General features: G+C 43.7%; 1 protein-coding gene across 2 annotated transcripts in view; it reads left to right on the top strand.

The window, feature by feature from the left end:
- LOC121567631 (sortilin-related receptor-like) overlaps positions 1-15,811 on the top strand; it is a 92,526-nt gene that overhangs the window by 26,141 nt on the left and 50,574 nt on the right. The window lies entirely within an intron of this gene.

Genomic DNA, 15,811 nt, shown 5'->3' with positions numbered 1-15,811 from the left:
TGGATGGTGTATCAATATACCCAGTCACTACAAAGATACAGGCGTCCTTCCTAACTCAGTTGCCGGAGAGGAAGGAAACCGCTCAGGGATTTCACCAATGGTGACTTTAAAACAGTTACAGAGTTTAATGGCTGTGGTAGGAGAAAACTGAGGTTTGATTAACGACATTGTAGTTACTCCAAAATACTAACCTAATTGGCAGAGTGAGAAGAAGGCAGCCTGTACAGAATACAAATATTCCAAAACATGCATCCTGTTTGCAATAAGGCACTACAGTAAAACTGCAATTAGCAAAGAAATGAACTTTATGTCCTGAAAACAAAGCGTTATATTTGGGGCAAACGCAACGCAACACATCACTGAGTATCATATTTTCAAGCATGGTGGTGGCTGCATCATGTTATGGGTATGCTTGTCATCGGCAAGGACTAGGGAGTTTTTTAGGCTAAAAAGAAACGGAGTAGAGCTAAGCAAAGGCAAAACCCTAGAGGAGAACCTGGTTCAGTCTGCTTTCCAACAGACACTGGGAGACAAATTCACCTTTCAGCAGGACAATAACTTAAAACACAAGGCCAAATATACACCCCGGTTGCTTACCAAGATAACACAGAATGTTCCTGAGTGGACTAGTTAATGTTTGACTTAAATGTTCTTAAAAATATATGGCAAGACTTAAATGGCTGTCTAGCAATGATCAACAACCAACTTGACAGAGCTTGAAGAATAAAATAAAATAATGATGTGCAAATATTGTACAATCCAGGTATGCAAAGCTCTTAGAGACTTACCCAGAAAGCCTAACAGCTGTAATAGCTGCCAAAGGTTATTCTAACAAAGGTGATTCAGGGGTGTGAATACTTATGTAAATTAGATATTTCAGTATTTAATTTTCAATAAATGTGCAACAATGTCTAAAAACATTGTTTTCACTTTGTCATTATGGTGTATTGTTTGTAGATGGGTAAGAAAAACATCAATTTAATCAATTTTAAATTCAGGCTGTGACACAACAAAATGTGGAATAAGTTAAGGGGTATGAATACTTTCTGAAGGCACTAAGTCATTAGTCAAACCCATCATATTGAACTGGTAGGCTTAAATACCTAATAAGTCCACCACATGCATAGAATGGTTCTAAAGGGAGGATCTCTTATCCGTATCTGAAGTATTTGGCCTCCGTTAACCCCAGCAGTGTCTGATTGCGATAAAGTCGCATATTGTTTGTCATATGGAAGCCACTGCTGCTTTTTGAAACAGATGGAGACGGTTTGATCCCAGGCTCCTTCCTTAAATCAAATCAAATTGTATTTGCCACATGCGCCGAATACAACAGGTGTAGACCTTGCAGTGAAATGCTTACTTACAAGCCCTTAACCAACAATGCAGTTTTAAGAAAGAATACCAAAAACAATCACACAAAAAAATACAATATAAAATAATACGAAATAAAAGTAACAAATAATTAAAGAGCAGCAGTAAAAATAACAATAGTGAAGCTATATACAGGGGGTACCGGTACCGAGTCAATGTGCGGGGGCACCGGTTAGTCGAGGTAATTGAGGTAATACAGTTGAAGTCGGAAGTTTACATACACTTAGGTTGGAGTCATTAACACTTGTTTTTCAACCACTCCACACATTTATTGATAACAAACTATAGTTTTGGCAAGTCGGTTAGGACATCTACTTTGTACATGACACAAGTAATTTTTCCAACAATTGTTTACAGACAGATTATTTCACTCATAATTCACTGTATCACAATACCAGTGGGTCAGAAGTTTACATACACTAAGTTGACTGTGCCTTTTTAAACAGCTTGGAAAATTCCAGAAAATGATGTCATGGCTTTAGAAGCTAATTTACATTATTTGAGTCAGTTGGAGGTGTACCTGTGGATGTATTTCAAGGCCTACCTTCAAACTCAGTGCCTCTTTGCTTGACATCATGGGAAAATCAAAAGAAATCAGCCAAGACCTCAGAAAAACAAATGGTAGACCTCCACAAGTCTGGTTCATCCTTGGGAGCAATTTCCAAACGCCTGAAGGTACAACGTTCATCTGTACAAACAATAGTACGCAAGTATAAACACCATGGGACCACGCAGCCGTCATACCGCTCAGGAAGGAGTCGCGTTCTGTCTCCTAGAGATGAATGTACTTTGGTGCGAAAAGTGCAAATCAATCCCAGAACAACAGCAAAGGACCTTGTGAAGATGCTGGAGGAAACAGGTACACATGTATCTACAGTGAGGGAAAAAAGTATTTGATCCCCTGCTGATTTTGTACGTTTGCCCACTGACAAAAACATGATCAGTCTATAATTTTAATGGTAGGTTTATTTGAACAGTGTGAGACAGAATAACAACAAAAAAATCCAGAAAAACACATGTCAAAAATTTTATGAATTGATTAGCATTTTAATGAGGGAAATAAGTATTTGACCCCTCTGCAAAACATGACTTAGTACTTGGTGGCAAAACCCTTGTTGGCAATCACAGAGGTCAGACGTTTCTTATAGTTGGCCACCAGGTTTGCACATATCTCAGGAGGGATTTTGTCCCACTCCTCTTTGCAGATCTTCTCTGAGTCATTAAGGTTTCGAGGCTGATGTTTGGCAACTCAAACCTTCAGCTCCCTCCACAGATTTTCTATGGGATTAAGGTCTGGAGACTGGCTAGGCCACTCCAGGTCCTTAATGTGCTTCTTCTTGAGCCACTCCTTTGTTGCCTTGGCTGTGTGTTTTGGGTCATTGTCATGCTGGAATACCCATCCACGACCCATTTTCAATGCCCTGGCTGAGGGAAGGAGGTTCTCACCCAAGATTTGACGGTACATGGCCCCCTCCATCGTCCCTTTGATGCGGTGAAGTTGTCCTGTCCCCTTAGCAGAAAAACACCCCCAAAGCATAATGTTTCCACCTCCATGTTTGACGGTGGGGATGGTGTTCTTGGGGTCATAGGCAGCATTCCTCCTCCTCCAAACACAACGAGTTGAGTTGATGCCAATGAGCTCCATTTTAGTCTCATCTGAACACTTTCACCCAGTTCTCCTCTGAATCATTCAGATGTTCATTGGCAAACTTCAGACGGGCCTGTATATGTGCTTTCTTGAGCAGGGGGACCTTGCGGGCGCTGCAGGATTTCAGTCCTTCACGGCGTAGTGTGTTACCAATTGTTTTCTTGGTGACTATGGTCCCAGCTGCCTTGAGATCATTGACAAGATCCTCCCGTGTAGTTCTGGGCTGATTCCTCACCGTTCTCATGATCATTGCAACTCCACGAGGTGAGCTCTTGCATGGAGCCCCAGGCCGAGGGAGAATGACAGTTCTTTTGTGTTTCTTCCATTTGCGATTAATCGCACAAACTGTTGTCACCTTCTCACCAAGCTGCTTGGCGATGGTCTTGTAACCCATTCCAGCCTTGTGTAGGTCTACAATCTTGTCCCTGACATCCTTGGAGAGCTCTTTGGTCTTGGCCATGGTGGAGAGTTTGGAATTTTATTAATTGATTGCTTCTGTGGACAGGTGTCTTTTATACAGGTAACAAACTGAGATTAGGAGCACTCCCTTTAAGAGTGTGCTCCTAATCTCAGCTCGTTACCTGTATAAAAGACACCTGGGAGCCAGAAATCTTTCTGATTGAGAGGGGGTCAAATACTTATTTCCCTCATTAAAATGCAAATCAATTCATAACATTTTTGACATGCGTTTTTCTGGATTTTTTTGCTGTTATTCTGTCTCTCACTGTTCAAATAAAACTACCATTAAAATTATAGACTGATCATTTCTTTGTCAGTGGGCAAAGGTACAAAATCAGCAGGGGATCAAATACTTTTTTCCCTCACTGTATATCCACAGTAAAACGAGTCCTATATCGACATAACCTGAAAGGCCGCTCAGCAAGTAAGAAGCCACTGCTCCAAAACCGCCATAAAAAAGCCATACTACGGTTTGCAACTGCACATGGGGACAAAGATCGTACTTTTTGGAGAAATGTCCTCTGGTCTGATGAAACAAAAATATAACTGTTTGGCCATAATGACCATCGTTATGTTTGGTGGAAAAAGGGGGTAATTTACAAGCCGAAGAACATCATCCCAATCGTGAAGCACGGGGGTGGCAGCATCATGCTGTGGGGATGCTTTACTGCAGGAGGGACTGGTGCACTTCACAAAAACAGTGGGGGAAAAAAGTATTTAGTCATCCACCAATTGTGCAAGTTCTCCCACTTAAAAAGATGAGAGAGGCCTGTAATTTTCATCATAGGTACACGTCAACTATGACACAAAAATGTATGCACGCATGACTGTAAGTCGCTTTGGATAAAAGCGTCTGCTAAATGGCATATTATTATTATATTATTATATGACAGACAAAATGACACAAGAAAATCCAGAAAATCACATTGTAGGATTTTTTATGAATTTATTTGCAAATTATGGTGGAAAATAAGTATTTGGTCAATAACAAAAGTTTCTCAATACTTTGTTATTATATACCCTTTGTTGGCAATGACACAGGTCAAACGTTTTCTGTAAGTCTTCACAAGGTTTTCACACACTGTTGCTGTTATTTTGGCCCATTCCTCCATGCAGATCTCCTCTAGAGCAGTGATGTTTTGGGACTGTCGCTGGGCAACACAGACTTTCAACTCCCTCCAAAGATTTTCTATGGGGTTGAGATCTGGAGACTGGCTAGGCCACTCCAGGACCTTGAAATGCTTCTTACGAAGCCACTCCTTCATTGCCCGGGCAGTGTGTTTGGGATCATTGTCATGCTGAAAGACCCAGCCACGTTTCATCTTCAATGCCCTTGCTGATGGAAGGAGGTTTTCACTCAAAATCTCACGATACATGGCCCCATTCATTCTTAACTTTACACGGATCAGTCGTCCTGGTCCCTTTGCAGAAAAACAGCCCCAAAGCATGATGTTTCCACCCCCATGCTTCACAGTAGGTATGGTGTTCTTTGGATGCAACTCAGCATTCTTTGTCCTCCAAACACGATGAGTTGAGTTTTTACCAAAAAGTTCTATTTTGGTTTCATCTGACCATATGACATTCTCCCAATCCTCTTCTGGATCATCCAAATGCACTCTAGCAAACTTCAGACGGGCCTGGACATGTACTGGCTTAAGCAGGGGGGACACGTCTGGCACTGCAGGATTTGAGTCCCTGGCGGCGTAGTGTGTTACTGATGGTAGGCTTTGTTACTTTGGTCCCAGCTCTCTGCAGGTCATTCACTAGGTCCGCCCGTGTGGTTCTGGGATTTTTGCTCACCGTTCTTGTGATCATTTTGACCCCACAGGGTGAGATCTTGCGTGGAGCCCCAGATCTTCCATTTCCTAATAATTGCTCCCACAGTTGATTTCTTCAAACCAAGCTGCTTACCTATTGCAGATTCAGTCTTCCCAGCCTGGTGCAGGTCTACAATTTTGTTTCTGGTGTCCTTTGACAGCTCTTTGGTCTTGGCCATAGTGGAGTTTGGAGTGTGACTGTTTGAGGTTGTGGACAGGTGTCTTTTATACTGATAACAAGTTCAAACAGGTGCCATTTAATACAGGTAACGAGTGGAGGACAGAGGAGCCTCTTAAAGAAGAAGTTACAGGTCTGTGAGAGCCAGAAATCTTGCTTGTTTGTAGGTGACCAAATACTTATTTTCCACCATAATTTGCAAATAAATTCATAAAAAATCCTACAATGTGATTTTCTGGATTTTTTTGTGTCATTTTGTCTGTCATAGTTGACGTGTACCTATGATGAAAATTACAGGCCTCTCTCATCTTTTTAAGTGGGAGAACTTGCACAATTGGTGGCTGACTAAATACTTTATTTTCCTACTGTAGATGGCATCATGAGGAAAGAAAACTATGTGGATATATTGAAGCAACATCTCAAGACATCAGTCAGGAAGTTAAAGCTTGGTCGCAAATGGGTCTTCCAAATGGACAATGTCCCCAAGCATACTTCCAAATTTGTGGCAAAATGGCTTAAGGACAACAAAGTCAAGGTCTTGGAGAGGCCATCACAAAGCCCTGACCTCAATCCTATAGAAAATTTGTGGGCAGAACTGAAAAAGCATGTGCGACCAAGGAGGCCTACAAACCTGACTCAGTTACACCAGCTCTGTCAGGAGGAATGGGCCAAAATTCACCCAACTTATTGTGGGAAGCTTGTGGAAGGCTACCCAAAACATTTGACCCAAGTTAAACAATTTAAAGGCAATGCTACCAATTACATATCCAAGATGGCGTAGCAGTGCGTTGTGTATTCTGTTGTGTCCTCGTGTAAATAGCCAGTTATTTTGTTTTTTGTCTTTTTTTTCGTATATATATTTCTCTATCTCACTTTCCATCCTTTAACTAAATATACTTTCCTGCAACCCGCCTCACCCAATGTGGAACGGTTTATATTATTTCTTTATTTTTATCAAGAACCTACGGCTGAAACTAGCCAGCTAGCCAGCTAACTAGCTACTTGCTATTAGCCACCGTTAGTGCAGGTCACGGACAGTGGTGAAGACCGCTATCTACCAGCCAGCTCTAGCCTGGACAATTATCGGTCAGTCTGCACAGCGTGCTATCGACCCAGAGCATATCGGATTTTCTGCCGGAATCACTGAATCACTGGACCTTAACACCGGATCATCGCAACTAGCTAGCTGCAACTGAATGGCTGTGTTGGCTATTCACCACTGTCCCGGCGAACCAGTTAGCCTTGAGCTAGTCTCGAGCCAGGCCCATCTCCCGGCTATCTACCTCTCTGTCAACCGGACGGGACCTCCTAGTGTCAACACGGAGCCCCGCCGATCCATCACGACTGGTCTGCTGACGTAATCGTCTGATGTGGTTTCAACAGGCTTCCCGTTGCGACGACCACAAAGATCCATCTACTAACCCCGGCCCGCTAGCACGCGCAATCAACAGCCGTGCCTCCTGCTCGCCTGTGCTGTAGCAGCCTACGAACTGCTCCCGGACTTACCTATTGCTGTTCACTGGACCTTTATGATCACTCAGCTACACAGCTGATGCCTGCTGGACTGTTCCTTTACATTTACATTTACATTTTAGACATTTAGCAGACGCTCTTATCCAGAGCGAAATACATGAGCAATTAGGGTTAAGTGCCTTGCTCAAGGGCACATCGACAGATTTTTCACCTAGTCGGCTCGGGGATTAGAACCAGCGACCTTTCGGTTACTGGCACAACGCTCTTAGCCACTAAGCTACCTGCCGCCTACCTCTTTACACGGTACCCTTTCCTGTTTATCTGTTTAGCCTCAGCCCAAACTTTCGTCGCCATTACCAGTTGTTGTCTTAGCCCTCTCGAATAACACCTGTGATTGCGTTATGCCTCTCTCGCATGTCAATATGCCTAGCCTATTGCTGTGAGTTAGTTCTTATTGTACTATTTCACTGTAGAGCCCCCTGTCCCACTTAACCAGCCTCAGAGAGCTCCTTTGTCCCATCCAACCATACACGCAGAGACCGGCTCAATCGGTACCTCCAGTGATGCTCTCTCTTTCATCGTTACCCAATGCTTAGGTGTACCTCCACTGTACTCATATCCTTCCATATCCTTGTCTGTACTTAATGCCCTGAATCTATTCTACAACGCCCTGAAATCTGCCCCTTTTTATTCTCTGTACCCAACGCACTAGAAGACCAGTTCTTAAAGCCTTTAGCCGTATCCTTACTCTATTCCTCCTCTGTTCCTCTGGTGATGTAGAGGTTAACCCAGGCCCATTTTGTTGACTTCTGTAACCGTAAAAGCCTTGGTTTCTTGCATGTTAACATCAGAATCCTCCTCCCCAAGTTTTAGTTATTCACTGCGTTAGCACACTCTGCCAACCCTGATGTTCTAGCAGTGTCTGAATCCTGGCTTAGGAAGGCCACCAAAAATTCCGAAATTTCCATCCCGAACTACAACATTTTCCGTCTAGATAGAACTCCCAAAGGGGGCGGAGTTGCAATCTACTGTAGAGATAGCCTGCAGAGCTCTATCATACTATCCAGGTCTGTGCCCAAACAGTTTGAGTTCTACTTCTAAAAATCCACCTTTCCAGAAATAAGTCTCTCACTGTTGCCGCTTGCTACAGACCCCCCTCAGCCCCCAGTTGTGCCCTGGACACCATATGTGAATTGCTTGCCCCCCATCTATCCTCAGAGTTCGTACTGCTTGGTGACCTAAACTGGGATATGCTTAACACCCCGGCCATCCTACAATCTAAACTAGATGCCCTCAATCTCACACAAATTATCAAGGAACCTACCAGGTACAACCCTAAATCCGTAAACATGGGCACCCTCATAGATATCATCCTGACTAATTTACCCTCTAAATACACCTCCGCTGTCTTCAACCAGGATCTCAGCGATCACTGCCTCATTGCCTGCGTCCGTAATGGGTCCGCGGTCAAACGACCACCCCTCATCACTGTCAAACGCTTCCTAAAACACTTCAGCGAGCAGGCCTTTCTAATTGACCTGGCCCGGGTATCCTGGATGGATATTGACCTCATTCCGTCAGTAGAGGATGCCTGGATGTTCTTCTTAAATAAACATGCCCCATTCAAAATATTCAGAACTAAGAACAGATATAGCCCCTGGTTCACCCCAGACTTGACTGCCCTTGACCAGCACAAAAACATCCTGTGGCGTACTGCATTAGCATCAAACAGCCCCTGCGATATGCAACTTTTCAGGGAAGTCAGGAACCAATATACACAATCAGTTAGGAAAGCAAAGGCTAGCTTTTTCAAACAGAAATGTGCATCCTGTAGCACTAACTCCAAAAAGTTTTGGGACACGGTAAAGTCCATGTAAAATAAGAGCACCTCCTCCCAGTTACCCACTGCACTGAGGCTAGGAAACACTGTCACCACCGATAAATCTACGATAATTGAGAATTTCAATAAGCATTTTGCCACGGCTGGCCATGCTTTCCACCTGGCTACCCCCCCCCCCCGTTTCTCCTTCACCCAAATTCAGATAGCTGATATCCTGAAAGAGCTGCAAAACCCTAAAAAATCAGCTGGGCTAGACAATCTGGATCCTTTCTTTATAAAATTAGCAGCCGAAATTGTCGCAACCCCTATTACTAGCCTGTTCAACCTCTCTTTCGTATCGCCTGACATCCCCAGAGATTGGAAAGCTGCCGCGGTCATCCTCCTCTTCAAAGGGGGTGACACTCTAGATCCAAACTGTTACAGACCTATATCCATCCTGCTCTTCATTTCAAAAGTATTTGAAAGCTAAGTTAACAAACAGATCACCGACCATTTTGAATCCCACCGTACCTTCTCCGCTATGCAATCTGGTTTCCGAGCTTGTCATGGGTGCACCATAGCCACGCTCAAGGTCCTAAACGATATTATAACCGCGATCGATAAAAGACAGTACTGTGCAGCCGTCTTCATTGACCTGGCCAAGGCTTTTGACTGTGTCAATACCGCATTCTTATTGGCAGACTAAATAGCCTTGGTTTCTCAAATGACTGCCTCGTCTGGTTCACCAACTACTTCTCAGGTAGAGTTCAATGTGTCAAATCGGAGGGCCTGTTGTCTGGACCTCTAGCAGTCTCTATGGGGGTGCCACAGGGTTCAAATCTCGGACCGACTCTATTCTCTGTGTATATCAATGATGTCGCTCTTGTTGCTGGTGACTCTCAGATCCACCTCTACGCAGACGACACCATTTTGTATACATCTGGCCCTTCATTGGACACTGTGTTAACAAACCTCCAAACGAGCTTCAATGCCATACAACACTCCTTCCGTGGCCTCCAACTGCTCTTAAACGCTAGTAAAACTAAATGCATGCTCTTCAATCGAACGCTGCTTGCACCCGCCCGCCCGACTAGAATCACTACTCTCGGCGGGTCTGACATAGAATATGTGGACAACTACAAATACTTAGGTGTCTGGTTAGACCGTAAATTCTCCTTCCAGACTCACATTAATCATCTCCAATCCAAAGTTAAATCTAGAATCAGCTTCCTATTTCGCAACAAAGCCTCCTTCACTCATGCTGCTAAACATGCCCTCGTAAAACTGACTATCCTACCGATCCTTGACTTCGGCGATGTCATTTACAAAATAGCTTCCAACACTCTACTCAACAAATTGGATGTAGTCTATCACAGTGCCATCTGTTTTGTCACCAAAGCCCCATATACTACCCACCACTGTAACCTGTACGCTCTCGTAGGCTGGCCCTCACTACATATTCTTCGCCAAACCCACTGGCTCCAGGTCATCTATAAATCACTTCTAGGCAAATCTCCGCCTTATCTTAGCTCATTGTTGACCTTAGCAACACCCACCCGTAGTATGCGTTCCAGCAGGTATATCTCCAAAGCCAACACCTCCTTTGGCCGCCATTCCTTCCAGTTCTCTGCTGCCAATGACTGGAACGAACTGCAAAAATCTCTGAAGCTGGAGACACTTATCTCCCTCACTATCTTTTAAGCATCAGTTGTCAGAGCAGCTTACCGATCACTGTACCTGTACACAGCCCATCTGTAATTAGCCCACCCAACTACCTCATCCCCATATTGTTATTTACATTGTTATTTATTTTGCTCATTTGCACCCCAGTATCTCTATTTGCACATCATCTTCTGCACATCTATCACTCCAGTGTTAATACTAAATTGTAATTATTTTGCACTATGGCCTATTTATTGCCTTACCTCCATAACTTACTACATTTGCACACACTTTATATAGATTTTCTATTGTGTTATTGACTGTAAGTTTTGTTTATTCCATATGTAACTCTGTGTTGTTGTTGTTGTTTTTATCGCACTGCTTTGCTTTATCTTGGCCAGGTCGCAGTTGTAAATGAGAACTTGTTCTCAACTGGCTTACCTGGTTAAATAAAGGTGAAATAAATAAACTAATTGAGTGTATGTAAACTTCTGACCCACTGGGAATGTGATGAAAGAAATAAAAGCTGAAATAAATCATTCTCTCTACTATTATTCTGACATTTCACATTCTTAAAATAAATGATCCTAACTGACCTAAGACAGGGAATTTTTACTAGGATGAAATGTCAGGAATTGTGAAAAACTGAGTTTAAATGTATTTGGCTAAGGTGTATGTAAACTTCTGACTTCAACTGTATGTATATGTAGGTAGAGTTATTAAAGTGACAATGCATAGATACTAAACAGAGAGTAGCAGCAGCGTAAAAGATGGGGGGGGCAATGCAAATAGTCTGGGTAGCCATTTGATTAGATGTTCAGGAGTCTTATGGCTTGGGGGTAGAAGCTGTTTAGAAGCCTCTTGGACCTAGACTTTGCGCTCCCGTACCGCTTGGGTGACTAGGGTGGCTGGAGTCTTTGACAATTTTTAGGGCCTTCCACTGACACCGCCTGGTATAGAGGTCCTGGATGGCAGGAAGCTTGGCCTCTGTTGTTCCTTGCGGTCGGAGGCCGAGCAGTTGCCATACCAGGCAGTGATGCAACCAGTCAGCTGTAGAACCTTTTGAGGATCTGAGGATCCATGCCAAATCTTTTCAGTCTCCTTAGGGGGAATAGGTTTTGTCGTGCCCTTTTCACGACTGTGAATCTGTTTCACAAATATCCAGTGTTCTTTGCGTGAGTGCATGCAGCCCAATAAAGCATCATACAATGAAAGAGGAACTGAATCATTGACCCCTCCTTGAAAAGAGGAATATTTATTACTGTGTACGCAATGTGGAGACTGGAGAGAAGGGCCATGTCATGTACTGTGGAACACGGGGTTAATGTGGTCTGATACATACTGATCCCATCAAAACTAGGCTGAAAAAATAGTGTCTATTCTGAGCCAATTACGGGTAAGGATTCCTGTCTGTGCAAACTCAGGCCTAGCCCTGAATAACCACGCAGACTCACTGCAGTCAACGCTGTGTTGTTAAACAGCCATGGCCGAACACACATATCTGAATCCTGGCGTTACTATACACACACACACACACACACACACACACACACACACAAACACACGACTGCCCTTTGAGTGAGCATGGAATAATGGTAGGGGAATGGGGAAAGGGAGAGACTGAAAATACAATTGCAGAGGAGGGCTGGTTGGGGCAAACTGAGTGGAGAGCTGAGGTTCTGACAATTTGCGCTATGGCTTAGCTTGTGCAACCTTGACGAAATATGCATTCTTGAACCCCTATAAATATGCACATTGGGTATTGTGAATGTTTGTACATTGTAACTACCATATCTTTATTAATATCAGTCTCTTACAAATCAATTGACTTAACATTCACAGCTACAAGCATATTTCATAAAGTCATCCCTACTCCTTTTGAGTAAGGCTAGCACACTTTAACTACACATTTCCATGTAACAGAATGCACTACTATGACGATCTCCATTGAGGCGAGCATATACTGAGGTGGGTCGCTCAGATTGCCAGAACAGCGACATGGCTTATGTTGTGTCTCGTCTGCTGACCCAACCAACCTGTTGGCCAACTGCACTCCTGTTGGTCGGGGCCAGAGAGTGCAGCTAGTCAGACATGATTGATCTATGTGCTGTTAATGAAGTTGTGGCTTGGTATCCCTGGGGTTTCAATAACCACACATGCACACACTCATCAGGACTCTGTTGCCCGGTGCAGCCATATGCTGCAGTCTCAAGTACACTGTTGCTATTCCCAATGGGCTGATTTGTTCCATAGCCAAAGATAGTACGGTGTGTTTTTTTTTTTTTTTTGTGTCTAGAATTGTATCCCAAGCTATATCATTTCATATTTCCACTCGTAGAAAGTGATTTTCCCACTTCCATTGTAGATTTGGATTGTTTTTTATAGATGGTAATGAAGCTAAATACAAAAGGCTAAACAGAAACGAATGGTTGGACTGTAGTTTGTTAATCAACAACACCATTCACATGAATCAAAAATAGGCAAATTATGGTAAACTACACTGAGTGTACAAAACATTAGGAACACCTTCCTAATATTGAGTGGCATCCCCTTTTGCCTTCAGAACAGCCTCAATACGTTGGGGTATGGACTCCACAAGGTGTCAAAAGCGTTCCACAGGGATGCTGGCCCATGTTGACTCCAATGCTTCCCACAGTTGTGTCAGGTTGGCTGGATGTCCTTTGGGTGGTGGACCATTGTTGATACACACGGGAAACTGTTGAGCGTGAAAAACCCAGCAGAGTTGCAGTTCTTGACACACTCAAAATGGTGCGCCTGGCACCTACTACCATACCCCGTTCAAAGGCACTTCAATCTTTTGTCTGCCCATTCACCCTCTGAATGGCACACATACACAATCCATGTCTCAATTGTCTCAAGGCTTTAAAATTGTTCTTTAACCTGTCTCCTCGCCTTCATCTACACTGATTTGAAGTGAATTTAACAAGTGACATCAATAACGGATCATAGCTTTCACCTGGATTCACCTGGTCAGTCTGTCATGGAAAGAGCAGGTATTCCTAATGTTTTGTACACTCAGTGAATGTGGTTACATTAATCACCAGAGCCTTACATTTAATAAATAATAAATATAAGGCTATGTTAGTTCCTATCTAAGAGCCTCCATTGTCATATCTTTGCAGCATTAGCTTAGGCGCTTAGGTTTCTTTTTTTTTAACGACTACAGTTGCCCTGTCTGACCCCACAGCCTGACCTAACCCTTGGATACGGTTGAGCAGTGAGCATGTGAAACGCTCAGCGACGCAGCCCGGTCACAGAGCATTAGCAGCCCAGTCAACGCTAACTTGTCACTCTCACTCACTCTCACCCGTCTCTCTAGTCATACCCACTACCCAGCCCCTACTAATATATTTGGCTGGGGCTAATAGGATTACCATAATGAATATCACAAGCTTTTGGCAGCACAGAGCTGTTTAGGCTAATTAAAGCCCCAGAAACGCAGGGTTTTATCCCAGGCCTGACAATATATATCCCTGAGAATAATTCATAATCAGACCTTAAGACCTCTACTCCTTCCCTTAACTCCATAGTCCTCCGGAAGATAACTGGCTTAATTATTATAAATGGACGTCAATAAGGGGTTTCTTAACAGATAGCTTTTTGACACATTTCCTTCTTATTTGCAAGGTGTCTCAGTGATCAAGGTCTTCCTTATCAAATGGCTGCCTGTGCTATCCCTGATGCGTCAATACCCCCAACATGTTTAATGTACCATAACGGCATAGAGCAGACCAACAACAACATTGAATGGGAGATTGCAATGCCTAGTTAAGCTGCTGTTTGGACCTCGGTTTTCCCCGTAAAAAGATTTAAGTGTTGCGACACCCAGAGAACCAGACATAGCTTTATTCCTTTGGCAGCCATATTGGTTGCGATGGCCCTTTAACGCTGTAGTAGTACTTTACTTTCTTCCTTAACGTGTGATGCCAAACCCCACATTTCCCCAGCTCCCACTGCAATGTGTGATGCATCACAAACACACACACACACACAGGGCACTTCGCCGTAAAAAAACGATGTGATATGTCCAGTGGGAGAGAGGGAGGGAGGAGATAAACATGCCACTTAAAAGCAATGGGAGGTCTGGGAAATGGCTCTATGTCTCTCAGATTAACAGCTACCTCCTGGCTGGATAAACAAACAGAACCACAAAGACAGCTCCCATAGGCTCGGCTCTGCAGGAGGACTGGAGAGGACAGGGTTTCATGTGCCCCTCAACAGTTCTTCTAGTTTATTGGTTTAGATACAGAACATGAAAAGGGAGGGAGGGTTATCCAAATATCATAATTTGCATTGGAAGCACAGTGCTTCTGTTCTGAGCAGCTAGACTGCTCAAGGTGTATACTTCTTATGAATATGTAAAGGTGAATCAATTCAAGTAAGAATGCTACTCATGATGTTCAGTATTTATCTGTTCCTGGTATTTATATTAACGTAATGACACTTCATAATGACTTAATAATAATTTAATGATAGTTGGATGGATCGTTAAGACACCATACAATTGTTAAAGCAAGGTTTGATTTGAATCCCTGATGGATAAATTCAATTTTCCACAGAACGTCAGACTTCTTTTCAGCCATGGAAGCCAGTCAAGCTACTGTGGTTGAAATGACCCCCCTTTAGCCTGCTGTCATTGAAGCAGTAGTCTTTTCCGAGACTAAGTTTCTCTCCCCTTGGAATTTTCCATGCCCACATTGTGTTGTTGTGGCTGCTTAGCTTTCAGAACACGGCAGACTGTGTCACGGAGACGGAACGTTAACAGCAACATAGATAAATCAATAGGTTGAATAGCACTGTGAGGACCCAGGCATTCACAGGGGAGGTGAGACAGACTCACACACAGGCAGGAAAGCACATTGTGTCTCAGGGAACAGGGAGTCACTGTGTTGCGCCTGCTGGGTCATCAAGGAAAAGACGGACTACCTGACATGAATGCTTGCCTAGATCCATCAGTCAGCAGTGGGGGAACTGTGGAAGCTCTCAGTGCGTGTGTGTGTGTGCGCATGTTTTGTTTGTTTTTATTTATTGGCTGCTTTGAGGGCGCTCTCTGTTAATCCAAGATGATGCCATAAACCTGATTGCCGTCCTATGCGGTGAATGAGACTGCCTGTAATGCTCTGGCGCTCTTATTGGCTGCCTGCTTTCCAACTGTGCACCACTAGTGTGACTGTGTGTGGTTGTCTGTCTGTGTGTGGTTGTCTGTCTGTGTGTGTGGTAGTCTGTCTGTGTGTGTGGTTGTCTGTCTGTGTGTGTGGTTGTCTGTCTGTGTGTGGTTGTCTGTCTGTGTGTGTGGTTGTCTGTCTGTCTGTCTGTCTGTGTGTGTGTGTGTGGTTGTCTGTGTGTGGCCCATCAGACCGAAG

This window comes from Coregonus clupeaformis, chromosome 6 (assembly GCF_020615455.1).
Source record: "Coregonus clupeaformis isolate EN_2021a chromosome 6, ASM2061545v1, whole genome shotgun sequence".
In the NCBI taxonomy this organism is placed as follows: domain Eukaryota; kingdom Metazoa; phylum Chordata; class Actinopteri; order Salmoniformes; family Salmonidae; genus Coregonus; species Coregonus clupeaformis.
The sequence above is the reverse complement of the archived record's forward strand: the minus strand, read 5'-3'. Positions and strand labels throughout refer to the sequence as shown.